This window comes from Sarcophilus harrisii, chromosome 2 (assembly GCF_902635505.1).
Source record: "Sarcophilus harrisii chromosome 2, mSarHar1.11, whole genome shotgun sequence".
In the NCBI taxonomy this organism is placed as follows: Eukaryota; Metazoa; Chordata; class Mammalia; order Dasyuromorphia; family Dasyuridae; genus Sarcophilus; species Sarcophilus harrisii.
The window spans coordinates 163,153,055-163,173,027 of NC_045427.1; the positions used below are offsets into that span (position 1 = coordinate 163,153,055).

The window sequence follows — 19,973 nt, forward strand, 5'->3', positions numbered from 1 at the left end:
CGGTCCATAAAACAATGCCACATGGATGAATAGCTTATCTCTTTAACCTTCAAGAACATTATTTTCCTATTGAAGTCAAAAGAGAAAATGGACTAATATCTTTGGAAAACCCTGCCAAATCTATACTATTTGTAATCTCCTTTTATGATGTTCCAGATGCTAAGGGAGTCTTATTGATGCATAGCGAGCTTCCCTAAAATTATTATCTTCAGGACCCCAAGTTGATTCATTTTGAATCAACAATTTTTTTAACAACCATGTTCAAAAACTGAACTTGGAGCTACTTACACAAAAATAAAAATAAAAATAAAAATAAAACCTAAACAATCCCTGCCCTCAAGGACCTCATATATGAAGAATAAAGCACGTGTAACTGAATACAAATCATATACAAAGTAACACAAAACAAATTCAAGATCAACAAAATGCTAAATACTTCAAAGATCAGGAGAGCTGGCACTCAAACTATGCTTTGAAAGAAACCCTATCTTCTTCCTTAAAGCAGCACAGCTGGAGTATATCAATTTACTATATATATGAGAGGCCCTGGATGAAAATAAGCAAAACACACATACACAGTCATAGAGATATATTCAATTTACAAAATTTGGGCATCACTGGCTTAGAAAATTCATGACTTTAAGTGAATGATTAAAGGAGTGTAAAAGGCTTTTCTATAAACCTAAAGAGATCAACATGGGAATTAGAACTGATCAACTAAATCACTACTGCCTTGGGGAAAAAAATTGCTCAAAACATTATCATCTTTGCTATATGAATTTTTTCTAACTGGAAAGATATAATAGACATTTGAAGAAGAAAAAATGATCCTGTTGTTAAACTAATGATATAATGCTAGGTAGACATTTACATTAGATTTGCTTCATGAATTGGTGGCTGACATAACATATTATTTCCAAGTTGTCATTAATCTTAAAAAATCTGACAAAACACAGAAAGGGAATTTAGACAGTTGAATTCTATGTTTTTATTCTCTTCACTTTTATACTTCACTATATACTTTTATATGATATGTTTATATGCTTTCCAGTATTAAAATTATGTTGAATTTAAGTGTTACACTTTATTTATAAAAATAATTTTTTTAAAAATTGAAAACCATTAATGCAGAAAATAGAGCAGATATACATACCTATCTTTCAAAAAATGATTTCAGAATTTGTCATCGTGTAAAAACCGTGTCTTTCCCTGAAATCGTAAGGAAAAGTATGTAATCATTTTGTTGTTTTTGTTTTTCATTCTTGAAGAGGATCATGATATCAGAAAGATGATGCCATGACTTGCAAGTAAATTCGTTTTAAATGAGGAAAGGCTATGCAAAGTCATCTGCCTTACTTTCTCCTCCAGAAACACCTGGGCCCAGTAGAAACATATAGATCAAGAGAACTGAAGATGAACTCAGATGCAATAAAAAAATAAAAGCTACTAATGCAAAAAACAGGGCAAAAATACATACCTACCTTTCAAAATCTGATTTCAGGATTTCTCATCATGTAAAAACTGTCTTTCCCTGAAAATGCAAGAAAGAACACTATATAATAGAGGAAAGTAAAAGAAATCAACTATTTTTATATCTGTAGAAAGAAACATTCCCTCTGATTGCATGAATTCATATGATTTTGATATCATTTATATTATAACAATTATAACATTTTAAAAGTATTTTTCATTTTCATCTCACAAATCTCAATTATGTGATTTTATAATAATCATCACTTCAATGGCCTGATTTCATCATCAAGAGTACTCCTTCCAACAGTCATATTGCAATTCAGCAATATCTTCCCATTCTTGTACACACCATTCTATAAATACTTTATTTAGAGGTCTTCATTTATCCTGGGGGAAAAAAAAAGGAGTCTCAGAGGGACATGATAGGTACTTTCTGAAGGACTGTCATATCAAGGTGAGGTTAAATTTGTTTTCTTAATCCCCATAGGGCCAAACAAGGCACAATGAGCCAAAGTTTCAAGAAAGCAAATTTAAGTCATGTCAGAAAGTTTTTTCCTGATTATTAGAGTTATCTAGAAGTAGAATGAGCTACCCGAAAAGTTGGTGGGAACCTCTTTCTTGAAGATTTTCAGAAACTAACTCAGGGTTTCTTGTACTTTTTGTATTTGTGATCCCTTTTTGCTCAAGAAATTTTTACATGATCTTGGACATATAAGGTATATAAAATACATATGCAAATCAAACATTTACTAATAATAAATCATAATTTTATGATTTCTACATTCAGTTATAAGACCTTGTATGGCATTGTGAACCACTGTTTAAGAAGTTGGAGGCTAGATGATCCTGAATATATTGGATACATGCAATGGAAGATTCCTCCTTTTATATATGGGTGGGTCTAGATGACTAATGAAGTTTCTTTCTAATCTCTTTCTATCTAAATTGTTTGTCCAAATTATATGTATTTGAGTTTTCTATCCAATGACATATTACTATCCAAACAAAGTATATTCTTCATTGGCTTGTTTTATTTTTTTATCCCTGTGTGATAAACTAAATTCATTTGGGCAATTATAGATCTCATTTAGAAAACTAAATAATGTGTTCAGGAAACATTATATCTTTACAAAGATGACAAAAGATGAAAACACTTTATGTGGGAAGTTCCATGGGAAGATAATGGATATTTAATAGACTGTTGGTGATTCTGTGAATTTGTCTAACCATTCTGTAAAGTAATTTGGAATTATGCAATTGATATGTTGTCATCTGCAATAAATATGGCTAATAGATTTTACCTCCTACTCAGTCTTTCTCTTTCATAACAATGGCAAATACTTTTATGAGCAAATTGCTCCCTATTTTATAGCTTATCAAGGATTTGGCAATAATTGTTATTTTTATTTTTACAAATGAAAATATTGACTGAGAGAGTTGTTAATATCTCTTTAGATCTCAAAAGAATGAAATGAAACTATAGTAAAACTGAGTCTAAGAGCTCCCATCTTGCTCTAAGCCGGTTTCCTTTAAAATTTTTATTTTCAAGACAAATAAAAGTTCTTGCTTTTTTTTTCTTGAGATAAGATATGTAATCAAGTCAAATCAAAATGACTTTTCCGTGATTTTAATCTACTTTCAATAAATACAATAGTTTAAAAAAAAACATAGATTGCTCCCAAATATTGGTCATGCTCTGAAAATAAGTTAGAAAGTTATAAAATAAACAACAAACTAGAAGTACAATTATTTTCTCTCCCCATACAATCTCCTTCTGAAATAGAAAGCCTGAAGTATCTGATTCATATAAAATTTATAAGGAAAAAAACATGTCTTCTATCACTATATACTCAGATACCATATTGTATTCTGCAACTCGACCACCAGCCCTACCTGCTACCACTTATGTATCAAGATGCCCATAAAGGGAAATAGAACATATGTTGCCAAAGCTACTAGTCTTTGCACTTGATCATTTTAACTTTTCTGATACACATTTTCCCCACAACTACTGTCTCTCCTTTCATGCTACCACTTTTCCAATACCCAGACCACCCCCTAACCTGTCAAAACCACATCAGCTAGGGAATGTACTAGGAATTTTGGATGATTCCCAAAAGCCTCCAGAAAATTATAACTGCTCACTCTCACAACAGTAGGAGGTAGGAAAGAACCTTCACAGAAGAGGCAATACTTGTATCTGTCCTCCATTTCCAGCCCCAGAGAATGCTCATCTCATTTTTAAAAATTCGTCCTACAATACTGACTACTTCCTCTTCTCATTAGGGTAGGGAGAGGGCAACTCTTACCTCTTGGACTGCCTGAAAGAAAATTTACTAAACTAAATGAAACTCAAAAGATTGAGATTCAAATCCCTTTCCTTCCTGGAGTCTCAGTGTTCTTATTTATAAAATGAAGATCTCTAAGGACCCTTCTAGTCCTAAATCTGGGATCTCAACATAATTGGCAAGGATCATTATCAAGGGAACTTGCTATTTGTGCCATACTGTTGCCACACTTCATGGGAGACATTGGCAAGTAGTCAGGACCTACTCCAATATACATATAGAAAAAAACTCTTCTTTTTTTGAAGCTCTGTGAAACTAAGGATTCCCAAAAAGTTGACCCCATACTTAACCTTTAATTTTCATCTAAGGGACCACACATAGTTCCATAATAATTGCTTCCTCTCCCTCCATGATGCTACTCTTATGAGATTCAGGCCAGTCTTCAACAGTGATGGCTATTGAAGCTATGAGACTATGTATGGCCTGTTCAGTGAAAGTTAAAGCAGCTAAGTGTAGGGTTGAGTGTGGCAGTTCTTAATGCCAAATGATTTTCTGTGGAGTCCCTTTCATATGTATATGTGCATTTCTTATATAGATAGATAGATAAAGTGTGTATATACACATATAGAATATATGTATGTGTAATATATCCATATATGCATTGTATTTATATATGTGTATGAATATAAATTACATCAACATATGTATAATATACTCTATATGCATACTCTTTTTATTCCTCTCACACACACAGATGTACTCAAACACAAGCTGAAAAATTCAGATACTTGAAGATTGAAGAATAGAAAGAAAAGAAAAAAATGTGATATTTAATTTTAGACAATTACAACTATTAAAATGATTGATTATATATATATATATCCATATCAGCAGTTTAGCTTTATATGCAATTATAAATAGAGTGCAGCCAAACAATAAAAATGGCTAGTGAATAGAATACATAATTACAATCCTGATTTTGTCACTAATAGGTTTTTTAATTTAACATCTAGAAAATCATTTTAAACTCATAATTTTGATTTCATCACAGTACATTATGGATAAAGATATATAGATTAAGGAACAATGACAGAATTTTCCAAAATGATATAAAATAGATATATTACAGAGTTCCCTTTGCAAAACTGAAAATGAAGTGCAAAGAAGGAGCCAATAAAACACATATTATTTCCCTTTCAGTTATTTGGATGTCTCCTTTCAAAATACATAGAATCCTTCCTACACCTTGATTAACTGAATAATGTTCCCTGGATAAAACTGCATCTAGATCTTTTCCAATCCAGTTCTAAGCAGTTAGAGTGATTAGAAAGTAGACTGTTGCCCACTGTATGATTTTAAAATAGTAAAGTAAAAGTAAAGATTTGATATGGAGCAAAATCTGATCATTAGCAACAGTATGGGTTTAAAAGTCTATTGCTAGTGGTAAAATGAGAAAATGTTTATCTACATGGCATAAAAGTTGAAATTCACATGTCTAGTTTAATAAAATTTCCAATATGGAAATCAATGACCTCACTTCCAATTCAGAACCAATTATCAGATATAACATTGTATTGAATGCTTTGTTGTTTGTTTGTTTGTTTTCTTTTCTGATTTATCTAGCTTCCCACAAAAAAAGAAAAGGGAGAATTGCATATACGGAAAACCCACAGCAAGAAGAAAGCAGAACTATATGACTAATGTAATGCAAAACCCACATTGACAGTTAAATATTACACCATGATATGTTTAAAAGCTGATTGTTATAAATAAATGTTGAGTTAGTATAGAGCAAAGTGGTAAATTGTGCTATTTCTACTAGTCATTAGAACTAGTTGACTAATCATTAGGAAAGAACCACATGGAGAATGAACTCCATCAGTCATTTAGCTAACACATGCTAAGTAGTAGGAGGGAACATCAAGAGGTCATATGAGGCTAAGGTTCGACTTTCACAATAGCATTAAAAGAGACACACAAAATAAACCATCTTTACAGTTTGGAATTTGGCTTATTGACCCTGCCAGACACCACAACTGTAATCCTGGCCCTGGATATAAAATAAAACATTGGATTTATTTCTTTACACTGGGGAAATCCTATGTAAAGAAATGGCCACAGACTACTTTGCAACTGAGCCAGAAATGTAAGCAAGTGTGTATTATTACCTTTGCATGTAATGTACAGATAGATGGTACATGGCAGTAAACCCAGCCCCAGACTGGTAGAATGATAGTTAGAGAGCAAAGATATTGTTATGTATTTTGCTTTTTAAAGTTTTCTTGGCCTAAGATATTAGGTAAGTTTCCTTTCCAATAAGGAAACAATGCCAAATGTTGGAAAGGAAATTTGCCTGATTTAATGGGCAAAAACATAAAACCTGGAAAAGGGAGTATTATGGGAAAATCCAGAGCAATATAACTATTTGAGGCAGGTTTCCAAATTTTTGCTTGAAGGGAACCAGGGTCAGAGAATAGGATTTCTGTGGGTAGTGATTATAAACATACTGCCTGATGCATGCCAGAGCTAATTAGAACAATGATAAATGGAATTTGGGTCTTTTCACCTAAAAACGTCACAGGTCCATCTATCACATGGGTTGTGTAAATTTCCATCAATTTTCGAATGTATTAAGACCTTCTTCCTCCCACATCTATCCATTTCTATGTCTATCACCTGAGAGAGTGTGCCATATTAAATTAAAAATTAGGCTTAAGGTAAGGAAATTCTCTGTCAAAATCATACCACTACTGGTTAGCTAGATAACCCTGGACAAATCATTTACTTTTGGGTGTCTTCTGAAGTTCCAGAGAACTTATCTAAAACTTGAGATAAGCTACAAGAAGGAATTGCCACACCAGGAACTCCCTATACTGAGGAAATCAGATAGTTGACATATTTCAACTATTTGAGGCCAATAGCCACAAAGTTTGAAATATTCTTCATGAAGAAGCAAACTATTTATTATGCCAATATATATGTTAACTAGTCAAGGAAGAATCTAGGAATGAAGTTACCAGACTGAAGCTGAGAATTGTAGGATTAAGATCTAAATATCACCTTATGTATAATTTAGTCCAAGCCCCTCATTTTATAAACAAGAAAACTGGGACCCATATAAGTGAAATAATTTATCCAAATAGCAAAGCTAGGAACCAAATATTCTGACTTTGAATCCAATACTCTTGCACGCTGATAACTGCAATGATCTTTTAAAATTACCACAAATTTGTACTTTTTTGTTCCTCACCTATCCAGGCCCATTGGGACTCCTATTAAAAAAAAAATCAAACAGGACACTGCTTGCAAGTACAACAATATCTTTTATGTATAAATTATCCTATACCCACTTATTGTTACTGTCAACAGTCAGTGACCTTTAGTCAATATGCCCAATGGACCCATTCAGACAAAATGATTAAAAATGTAGTTCATATCATTTCATCTTAAGAAAAACATAATAAAGCTAGATAAAACACACATCATGACCATCTAAATTATAAAGAATATAGAGAACTTAACATTTTAAAATAAACTGAAGTTTACAAACAATTGAAGTTTAAGATAACTGAAGTTTACAAAATCATAAGTATAAAAGTTAACTATAATTCTAGAATTAACGAAACAATACTTATTGATACCTTTCCCTCAACAAATTAGAGGTAGATTTAATGGAATCATTACTTCATTCAGTGGGTAATACATTTATGGAACTATTATCTACAACAATTTATAGTTATTTATAACTTTATTGAAAAAATGGTTATAATAGGTATAGTGTTATAGATTTGAAAATAATGGAGATCAAGATGAGTTTAGATAAATTAATGGATGACATCCCCACAATAAATTAATAATTGAAATGAAAGATGATAAAGCCAGACTTTTAAAGAAATACCATGTAAAGTTAATATCTTTCCCATAAATTGTCCATTGGACCCAAGTGTTCTTTACAAATCAATATTTATGCCCCTCCACCCCCTAATAGAAACAGAATAGCATTTGTTTGTAAGCACAATTACCTTCTTGCATCAATAAGGTGGTTAGGTGTTATAACAGATAAAGTATTGGGTCTGAAATCAGGAAGACTTACTTAGTACTTACTAGCTGTGTGACTCTGAGCAAGTTACTCTCTCTCTCTCTCTTTCTCTCTCTCTCTCTCTCTCTCTCTCTCTCTCTCTCTCTATATATATATATATATATATATATATATATATATATATATAGTTTTTCAACTGAAAAATGGGGATAACAATAGCATCTACCTTCCAGGGTTGTTACGAGGATCAAATGAGATAAAATTTGTAAAGCACTTTAGTACTGTACCTGGCATATCATAAGTGCTATATAAATGCAAGCTATTATTATCAGTTATTATTATCTTGCCTAATACCTCTAATGTCATATGTATTGTAGAATTTCACAATGGTAAACCTTTCTAGCATATTCCCCTCTCTAAATCTACAGATATAAAAGATCAAAAGGACAGGAATAATACCTAAACCTATTATTTCATCATAGAAAGAATTTACAGTAAAAACAATTCCCTCTTATCAATGCAAATACACATTTTCTCTACAATGTAAGTTGTTATTCAGTCATTTCAGTTAGATTCTTCATGATCTCACTTGGGGTTTTCTTGGTAAAGACAAAATGGTTTGCCATTTCCTTCTCCAACATTTTAGAGATGAAGAAATTGAGGCAATTTCTTAATAGGCAAATAGTTAAGTGACTTTTCTAGGGTCACACAACTAGCAAGTGTCTGAAACTAGATTTGAACTCAAGAAGATGAATACTCTGGACTCTTGTCGCAATGTTATATCCACTGTGGCTTTTACCTATATAGTCTTAGAGAAACTGCCTATAGACCTGAGTGGTTAAGTGACTTGTCCATGACAAATAGTATGTGTCACAGGACTAGACTTTAACTCAAGTCTTCCTCACTTTTAAGCTAACTTTGTTACCCTATGCTACCTTTCAGAGATGACTTAAACAAAATTCTGTACAACTTTATGCCACAAAAGAAACACCAATGTAATACTGGGTAATCTGGATGTCCTTCTTCAATACTCTGATGGATCTATAATCTTGTTGGTAGGCTTTCTCTCTCTAGTGGTAGAATCTAGAAATAATGCAGAATAAAACTATAGTCCTGGGTTGAATTCATCCATCTAATGGTGGATATAAAAATACCTTGTATAGACCATCTTATCCAGCTTTTTTAGCCTCCCTATATGATTTGAGTAAGTATTTCTTTCCTTCACATTTGGATAAAATTAAGACCCAGTCTCTTAATAACTCAACAATAGACTTTCAACTAGAACCCAGAGTTTCCTAGTGTGCCATCAGCCCCAACACAAAATGGTATAATTTTATTATATTTTTATTTTTCATTTTTTAATTTTGGTTTTTAGAAATATACTCAGGGTCAAATTTTGAATGTAGATTCATTGATATAATTTTTAAAAATAGACCCATTTGAACTGAGGTAGAAAAATCCAAAGGGGGAAAAATGAGGAGAAACAAAATACAGATTGTGAATATTGTCTATTTACACTTTGCAAGGAATAAATAATACCTTTTTGAAGTTGATGAAAACCTAGTAAAAATATTTACCCAGTAAACATCTTAATAAAATAAACTGTTATGATTATAGAGAAATCTATTTTAACAACTTCATACATACCCACGAGAGGCAATAGACTCTCCACCCCCGGAACATTTGGTAATTTTTACACACAATATGTACACAGTCTGGGATGTACCAAAGCATAAAATGAGGACTTAACACTAGCATATTAACTATAAACACTAGATTCTTTGTTCTGTAGGTTTAGATTAAGCTTCTCCAATAATTTTGTTGTTTTTGTTGCTGATCAGGGTCATATGTCAAAGGATTACTTCTGACTTCTAAAGTTGTCATTTAAATCAGAAGTTTTTAATAATATTTGCAAGGGCTTCAAAATCTATTCTGCTTATTTTTTGACACTGACGATCCTTGTAAATAGGGATTTTACATTTAGGTATATTTCTCATTCAATTTTCTCTAGTTTAGTTAATTGTGTTTTTAAAATATATCTATCAAAAAAATAAAATAAAATAAAATATATCTATCAGTAGATCTTCTTGGATAAGATATGATACAATTACTGAACCAATTTAAACAGACTCTGTTTAAACAGTGCCTTAACTTTGTATTAAAATTTGGCAGCAAACACATTCACTGATATCTAACACTTTTAAATAAGTTAGGAAAAAAAGTTAATGTGCAGCTATACTTACCTATTTTCTGTTCCAAATACATAATGTTTTCCCATCTCTATGCCTTAACATTGACTGTCTCCCAAGAACAGATTGCTCTTTTTTCTAACCTCTAAACTGTCCCTCAGGTGGTATTTTGATATTGGAAATTATACTAGGTTTTGATAGAGTTATTCAACAGTTAGTACAGTATCTGGCATTCAGTAGGCATTTAGTGTGTGTGTGTGTGTGTGTGTGTGTGTGTGTGTGTAGTGGCTGTCACAGTACTGTATACTGCAAATACATTAAGGCCAGTTAATGTTTTTCCTTTTTCTTTGACTCCTCAGGATTTAATTCAGTGTCTTGAGCATAATAAATATTTGATGTGTTTTGTTGATTGAATGATTACTTGAGAATTACTTGCAGTTACAAATAATTAGACTAATAATAATACTCCGAACCTTTTCTTCTTCAAAGGTATTTTTCAACTTGATCAATTTTCATAAGAGGCTAAGATAGTGAAATGTTAATTAAAGCTCAGTTTCATAAAGAAACTGAGTTGAAGGGCTTTACTAAAGCATCAGAAACACATGAACTCTAGGTCATGCTACTCTCTAATTTTATGATCTTAAGCAAATCTATCAATCTCTCTGGTCCTCAACTTCTTATTCTGTCAAATGAAGGTGATGGACAAGATGTTGGACTGCTAAATCAAAAAACTCAGCATTTGCAGAACATTCTCTGAAATTTAGTCTCTGGGCAAATTTTTGCAGTCATTTCTATACTTACCTCTACAAGAAAGTTCTGATTATGCTGAAAATAAATATATCTTTCCACAAAACAATTATCATAAAAAAGGGATACATGTTTAGTTCTGTATGTAAGAAAAAGAAATACTATATGGACACATTAGTGGTATGAGAATGAATCATTTCTACCCTCAAAAAGATGACTATCAAATTTCTGAGGATTTGTAAAAAAGAAAAATCTATGTACTTTTAAGAAATTATATTCACTCAAAATCCTTTTTCATGCACTCAACACTATATTCTGAAAACAGATTTACTTTTTTTATTATATAGTAAATGTGCTGAATCGTTAAAGCCACAAGTTTCACATTGGATTCTTATCTTATGGACATAAACAAATACTGGAACTAAATTTCAGGAACTTTCTTAGGTAGAAACAACTGTACTTTTTATGAAACAGTTTTAAAAAAAGATAACATTGTGTCCTATTAAAAATATGTTTTAACATATAAATAAACTTTCAAATTTTGCTTTACTTAGTCTCACTGTTCCTAAAAGCCTAGAGTAATTTAGCTGCTTTTCCATTCAATAGTACTTTTTCTTGAACTTCAACTTCCTGTATTCATATAGAATACACCCATATTGGGGCTCTGATCTTACTCTTTCAAAGATTCTTCCAAAGAACTTTTTATTAAAACTAGCAGATGTGCTCACTAGGCCCATTGTTTTGGTTATATCTATAAAAGTGTCCATTTTAGCTGAATTGATTAGTTTGATTTCACCTTGGCTCTTCCATGAGTAATCAACTGTTTAATTCAGCTTAGCTTAATGAATGTTTGTGGCAGCCCTCTTTGTAGTGCCTAGAAACTGGAAACTGAGTGGATGCCCATCAACTGGACAATGGCTGAATAAATTGTGGTATATGAATATTATGGAATATTATTGTTCTGTAAGAAATGACCAACAGGATGATTTCAGAAAGGCCTGGAGAGACTTACACGAACTGATGATGAGTGAAACGAGCAGGGCCAAAAGACTTCAACAACAATACTATATGATAACCAATTCTGATGGACTTGGCCATCCTCAGCAATGAGATCAACCAAATCATTTTCAATGGAGCAGTAATGAACTGAACCAGCTACGCCCAGTGAAAGAACTCTGGGAGATAACTAAAAACCATTACATTGAATTCCCAATCCCTATATTTTTGCCCACCTGCATTTTGTATTTCCTTCACAGGCTAATTGTACAATATTTCCGAGTCTTATTCTTTTTGTACGGCAAAATAACGGTTTGGTCATGTATACTTATTGTGTATCTAATTTATATTTTAATATATTTAACATCTACTGGTCATCCTGCCATCTGGGGGAGGGGATGGGGGGAAGGAGGGGAAAAATTGGAACAAGAGGTTTGGCAATTGTCAATGCTGTAAAGTTACCCATACATATAACCTGTAAATAAAAGGCTATTAAATAAAAAAAAAATTAGCTTAGCTTATTAGTAAATGATCACTGTTTGGTCAGTGCAGTGGCAGAAAATTAAGAACACAATATCCTTTATTATGACTATCTCCAGAATAGTAAGCATACCATATTTGAGGCAAACATCAGTGTCTCGACCTTTCTCTTTTTTTTCCCCTGAGGCAATTGGGGTTAAGTGACTTGCCCAGGGTCACACAGTTATCTTGATCTCATCTTGAGTCCCATTCAATTCAACAAATATTTATTGAGCACTTACTATGAGTTCAACCTAGGAGATACAAAATAGGCATGAAAAATATCTATTATGTAAAGCGTGTAAATTACAACTTATGTGTGTCCATTTTTAACTGCATACTAATATAATTTGAAAATACAAAGCTAAAATATTGTTTAATACCTTATAAAATAAGAAAAGTCTTGTGAGAGGCAGAGTCTTACATTGAATGCTATTTAAAGTCACAAAGACCTATGGTTAAATTATTTTCAGTGTTTTCAGATAACTCTAAAAAACTAAAAATTGAATAACAGCTCTAATCTGCATCATTATCAAAAAACTTCCTCACGAGGAATTCCTGGTATCAGTAAAATCATACACACGAATCCTCAAAGTCACAAAAAATATACAAACGTTCTTTTCATACAATATTAAAGGATCAGAAATAGGGTCTGCTAAACTGTGATTTCATGATATATATATATATATATATATATATATATATATATATATATGTATATGTATAAGTCCCAAATGAGAAAACCATCTATCAATGCATGAGTGTCCCTCCAATTTAGAATAAAGAACTCCAAGGTCTAGTAAATAAGTAAATAAATACTTATTAAGTGGCTATTATGTCCCAGGCACTGTGATAAGCACTAATGACACAAAAATGAGGCAAAAGATAGCCCCTCTCTTCAAGAAGCTTATGATCTAATGGATATATCTAATAGATATAAATCTTACAATCTAAGGGCTTTGCTGAGAGTCACATAGCCAATGTATATGCAAGCCAGTATATGAAACCTAATCTTCCTGGTTCCATGGCTAATGTTTTATTCATTACACTACTGTGCTTCTCTTATATATAATAGTTAAGTAATCAGTCAAATAAATAAAAATAATTATCAATGAGTAGAAATAACCTACTGGATATTTTAATGAAGCCACATGTTGAGGAATGGAGAAAGGAGATACTAATATGTAGGACCTTCATCTCTGAAACATACTCTTTTCAAACTAATGAATTTAACTAAACTTTCATAAGTATAACACAGATTTCTTTCACATCTGCCTATCTAATTCTTAATAGGTGAAATAAAATTGGTCTGGAATTTTACACTGGTTATGGATTTTTTCCTATTATCTTTGTATTCTATTCAACTCTATAAGATAAACATTTTATAAGCTCCCTTAATAAGCAAAAGAAGTCTCCTGTATTCAAATAAGGAAATTAACATTGGTTTAAGCTTTGTTTGATGTGTGGTTAACCAGGAATAACAAGTTCATTATTGGCTCAGTCCATTTCAGCTGTGGTTCGATCAGACAATTCTGATAAATTGAGAAGAAAAGAAAAATAACATTACAATTCCTTCCAGAATCATATGAAATATAACAGTAAGATGTAACTTTGTTATTAATGTGTTAAAAAAAATTCAAAACTTGAAGATTTAGTATAGAAAAAAATTCAAACAGGAAAATAAAAATACTTTGTAAGTAATGTTTTCACTTCATATTATAGACAAAAATTCCGAATATACTATCGATTTCTGAAAAGGTCAAATTTTTATAAATACATACAATTTATATAGATATATATATATAATTTATGTAAATTATATATATATATATATATATATAATTTATATAAATTAATTAAAGTCATATTATGTAAAAGAGTATACCAGTACAGTTTAACAATCACCCTTCTGGAAAGAAAAGAAAAAAAAACCTTAAAAACTTTAATTAATTTACATTATTATTTTTTTCATTACCTTCTTTAGAGACAATCAGAAAAAACAATAAATCAAGCCCTGATTTGTAGTATTTGCATTTTGTTTTATTTTGCTTTTCTCAGTATAAACATTCACACTGAAAATTTAATAATCAGCTGAGCTGGGAGAAGCCAGCTCCAAAAGACACTGAATTTATATGACATGAAGGTACTGAATTCTAGGGTGTTCATGTATCTTTAAAAAAAAGTCATTATTTTTCAAATTTTGATTCTAGTATATAGAAATGGATTTTAAAACATAGCATGTTTTGCAAATACATACAACAGAATAACAAAGGATACTTGTTTATAGGGCTTTGACATTTGAAAAATGCTTTCATCACAAGCCTATAAGATGTATAGCAAAAATAGTCTATTACTCATTTTACAGATGAGGAGACTACAGGACCTAGCTCAGTATTCAACTGAGTCCAGATTCAAACTCAGATTTCAGATTCCAAGTCTAGGTCCAGTAGAAAGATCCCTTGTCTATTCTGCCAGCTATCTGCTACTTAGATATTGTAAGTCTTCCTTCTTGCCCCTTACCCTATTTATTTTACAGCCTCAATTATTTAGACCTTCTTTTCTGTGGAAACAGCAAGGACAGGCCTCTCTGTTAGGGCAGAGTTACAAGAGATAGATCACCTGAAAAAGAGCATCTCCTATTAATAGCTTTGAGAAACAGGTTTGTCTAATCAAAAGATATCACCTCCTGGATACTATTCCTACCCTGAAAGCCCTCAGCAATAAAATCTGTCCAATCTGGAAATGCCCAGTTCTCAATTAACCCCCAGACTAATTAAGACCTATAAAAGCTTTGTTCTTTTCTTTCTTAGGAGAGTCTCCCTCTTCTGTATAAATAGATTTCCCTTACTAGAAAACCGAGAATCCCTTTGTTGGTTCCTAAATTTCTGGTTCTGGTTTTAGGTCATATTTATTCCAGCACTGAAAATTTTACCCAAAGATATGTGGAGGGAGGAAATTATTTTTTAAATAAAAAACTTGCACAAGTGATATAACTATTTAAACTAATCTTCTGATGAAAAAAATTAATTTTCAGGAGAAAAATCAACAGATTAATTTGCTACATAGAGTTAGAAATGTTAATATTCTGCTTTTATCAACACAAAAATTATTTTGATATTTTGTTGTCATTATTGTATAGACATATAAAACTAAAATTTTATAGAGTAATATTCACTGTATTGCTTCTCCTCCAATAAACACTAAAACACATGACATTTTAAAAGCTCACCATTCTGCTTTATACAACAATTACATACCAGTTTATTTTCAAGATATGTAAATTGTGACCACAAAAGCACTGACTGGCAAAATATTTCCTCACTAAGATTCCTTCATTTATATAGATCACAAACTCATCTATAAAATGGGGAGGGGATGGTGACTGCTAAATACATCTTTATTTTGCTTAGAAAAAGCATATTTTTGTTTAGAATTGGATGTAAAAATATTTATATTTATGAATTACTAGTCAAAAAATTATTTAATTGTGCAATACGCCGTTTACAAATACTGATTTTGAGCTCATTCAACCATAGTTGTTTAAACCTAAAAACACTAAAAATAATGAAATAAAACTGTGTATTATATAGCCAAAAAAAAAAAAAGTTTTGACCTGACTACTTTCTACAAATAGTATAACTACATTGAAATACTATGAATAGTCACTAGTAGTCAAAATTTAAGTTTAATAACTTATAAAGGAGATTAAATTTTGCAACAAATACATTTTTTAATCAACACTATTTTGCTTGACTATTTTGCATATTTAACACAGCACATCTTAACTCCTTTCTCAGGTTCAATTAGGCTAGGATGTGATCAGTTCTTGTTAACCATACCAAGTGAAAGAAGCAGTTATTCCAATAATCCCAACTGTCATTTAAATTTTTATTTGGAATACATTTTTAGTTTCCATTTAGATTTGCTTAATATTCTAGCAATTAATAGCATTCTAAAACAAATAAGAAAGTCTCTTATAAGGTATAAGGGTGGGGAAAAGTAGGAAGAAATTTTTATAGCTAGCACAACATTGAGGAATATACTATAATATAGTTCTTGGACACTGAGAAACATCAGCAGAGAAAAAGAAGTTATGTGCAGGTATCTGAAAGAAGGTCTTTGAGGGCAAGAGAGTGAAGAAATCTTGCACAGTTCCCAGAGAGTCATTTGGGACAAAGTACTTGCTTCCATCATCAGCTATCATATATCTGGCCAAGTTACTTACCCTAATCTTAGTTTCTCTTCTAGCAAAATCTGACTACTAATACATACTACCATCTAGGATTGTTGGGAGGGTCAAATAAAACAATGTATTGTTAAAGCTTTGAAAACATAAAACATTGTGCAAACATGAAATTGAGTGATTATTATTACTAGGACAAATGGACAAAGCACATTCCTTGCAGAAATCCAGCTCTCCTAACTCAGTGCTTTTTTGAATATATATTATTTTGTTGCTCATGACTTTCTTTGTAGGGTGCAGCTTAAGTATTGCTTTTTTCTTTGTCACTTTGGTCATCTATCCTGAGGATTTCTGCAATCTCATTATTATTTGGGGGACAGAAGAAACAGGTGCAGCAGGTTATAGCTGAACATAGACAATAATAATAATAATAATAGGAGCTATTATTTTTTCACCAATTCTTGCATAATAGCTTCTAATCTGTCTTTTAGAATCATAGACTTTTTGGGTCTTAAAGGACTTCAGAGATCATCCCCTCTAAAAATTCACCTGAAGATTAGAAGGGAAGCAATAAACTGGGAAAACATTTTTTACAGTCAAAGGTTCTGATAAAGGCCTCATTTCCAAAATATATAGAGAATTGACTCTAATTTATAAGAAATAAAGCCATTTTCCAATTGATAAATGGTCAAAGGATATGAACAGACAATTCTCAGACAAAGAAATTGAAACTATTTCTAGCCATATGAAAAGATGCTCCAAGTCATTATTAATCAGAGAAATGAAATTAAGACAACCCTGAGATACCCATACACACCTGTTAGACTGGCTAGAATAACAGGGAAAGATAATGTGGAATGTTGGAAGGGATGTGGGAAAACAGGGACACTAATACATTGTTGGTGGAATTGTGAATACATCCAGCCATTCTGGAGAACAATTTGGAACTATGCTCAAAAAGTTATCAAACTGTGCCTACCCTCTGATTCAGCAGTATTACCACTGGGCTTATATCCCAAAGAGACACTAAAGAAGGGAAAGGGACATGTATGTGCAAGAATGTTTGTGGCAGCCCTGTTTGTAGTGGCCAGAAACTGGAAACTGAGTGGATGCCCATCAACTGGAGAATGGCTGAATAAATTGTGGTATATGAATATTATGGAATATTATTGTTCTGTAAGAAATGACCAACAGGATGATTTCAGAAAGGCCTGGAGAGACTTACACAAACTGATGCTCAGTGAAATGAGCAGGACCAGGAGATCATTATATATTTCAACAACAATACTCTATGATGATCAATTCTGATGCACCTGGCTATCTTCAGCAGTGAGATGAACCAAATCAGTTCCAATGGAGCAGTAATGAACTGAACCAGCTACATCCAGCGAAAGAACTCTGGGAGATGACTAAGAACCATTACACTGAATTCCCAATCCCTATATTTTTGCCTGCCTGCATTTTTTTTTATTTCCTTCACAGGCTAATTGTACAATATTTCAGAGTCCGATTCTTTTTGTACAGCAAAATAATGGTTTGGACATGTAAACTTATTTTATATTTAATTTATACTTTAATATATTTAACATGTATTGGTCATCCTGCCATCTAGGGGAGGGAGTGGAGGGAAGGAAAAATTGGAACAAAAGGTTTGGCAATTGTCAATGCTGTAAAATTACCCATGCATATAACTTGTAAATAAAAAGCTATAATAAAAAAATAAAAATTCACCTGAATCATTTCATCAGGGTCCCTATTGAATCAACTACTCTCTATTTTATGACCTTCAGAAGTGAGCAAGTTTCTGATCAAATAAGTCATCATATCATTATCGACAACAAAAATAACAATATCAAGATATAGCTAATACAAAGAGAAATTAAAAGAAATAAAGTATCCTATAGATCCAAGCTTACAATGGAAGTTTTCACACACAGAACTCTTAAAATTAGTTATATTTGGATTTGGCATTACTATGCAAATTGATTACAATTTAAATTCCCTCCCTTCCTCTGGACAGTTATAAAAGAATTCCCTTTATGCTACTTCTGAGAAAAAGTAGAGAAACGTATACCAGTTTCCTTGAAATTCTTTAAAATAAATGAGGGATGGACAGAATGAAGACAGGTTTAAGACTGTTAGGGGGGCCTCATGGCTACAGTAAGATTCCTCATACTATTCTGGACAATCTATTTTCTTGATACAGTTATTAAGCATTTCTGAGCAGCTGCAATCACTGCACTGAAACTGTAATTCTCTGCCTGCTTTCTCCACTTGAACTCTGAATGATGATATAGATAATAATTACAATGTATACTTATATAGAATTTTTCATCAAAAGCTAAAATGTATTTGTAAAATCTGACAGATGCTTTCTGTGAATGAGAAAAAAAAAACTCATATTTCTATGTCCTTATTACCTTACGCTTAAATAGCTATTCAATCATGCTAAATAGATGACATAATGAACAGAAAACTAGACCTGAGTGAGTGAGGAAGATCTGAATTTGATTCCTGCCTTAGATACATATTATCTGTGTGACCTTAAGTAAGTCTCTTAAATTCCCTCAGTTTCTGATTTTTCATCAGTAAAATGGGAATAATAACAAGACTCATCTCCCAAGATGAACTGAGATAAGGTTCATAAACCATTTTGCAAACCGAAACAGTATATAAATACTAAAGATGAGGGAGATCTTTATAAGTTATAACCCTTAACATCAACAGATACAATGCTACAGTTTCACTTTGGTTTTTGAAGCATAATAGAAAGGTTTAAAAATGGCCTTCAGTAATTTTCTTTCTATGAATTCTTAGTTTATTTTCCAAAAATAATTTTTATTTTAAAACAGTGTCTAAATGAAATATAAGGATACATGTGTGTATGTCTGTATGGTTGTATATATGCACACATGTTTGTATGTAAATACATACACATGTGCATCCAAGGATCCCTCAGATCTGGTAAATTTATAAGAAAGGCCTCTAAGAAAGTGCCAGGTTCTCTTTTGTTGTCTCTGGCTTTTTATATCCCATCTAGTTTTCCTAAAGAAAATCACCTAAAGAAAGTCTAGGTTTGGCTCATGTCTAGGGATTTCTAAAAAGGAAATAGAAAGATGCTCAAAGTAGAAAGTAGAAAAATTCAAGGAGAGTCTTCTATTCTTACCCCAAGTCATTTAATTCTAGAAGTCCTTTATTGAAATAATCAGAAATGTACCCCAGATATAAATTAAGTCCTTAATCAATTTGAGAGGATAATAGTGATTTGACCATTGAATGAAGGTAGAAAATATGACTTTCTGAAGACAAATCCTTGGAAACATATGAAATAGCAGTCAATCCAGGGATATATCAGATAGTCAAACAAGGAACAAACATAGTACTGGAGGAATTGTGCTCATTCTCTCTCTCTCTCTCTCTCTCTCTCTCTCTCTCTCTCTCTCTCTCTCTTCTCCATCTCTCCCTCCCAAGGGGATCAGAGAGTCTGAATTTGTAGGATTTAATATATCTATTCAAAATGACTAGTCATATGAGAAAAG

The 19,973-nt window shown here is 32.0% G+C and overlaps 1 protein-coding gene across 5 annotated transcripts in view; it reads right to left on the reverse strand.

The window, feature by feature from the left end:
- Positions 1-19,973, reverse strand: part of PLCB4 (phospholipase C beta 4) — a 427,184-nt gene that overhangs the window by 395,032 nt on the left and 12,179 nt on the right. For 4 of the 5 annotated variants that reach the window (XM_031951113.1, XM_031951117.1, XM_031951115.1 and 1 more), the window contains exons 2-3: positions 1,482-1,531; positions 1,154-1,209 (exon numbers count right to left, since the gene is read on the reverse strand). The gene's annotated coding sequence lies outside the window, so the exon portion shown is untranslated. The remainder of the gene's footprint in view (positions 1-1,153; positions 1,210-1,481; positions 1,532-19,973) is intronic. The other variant, XM_031951114.1, reaches the window with a different exon arrangement.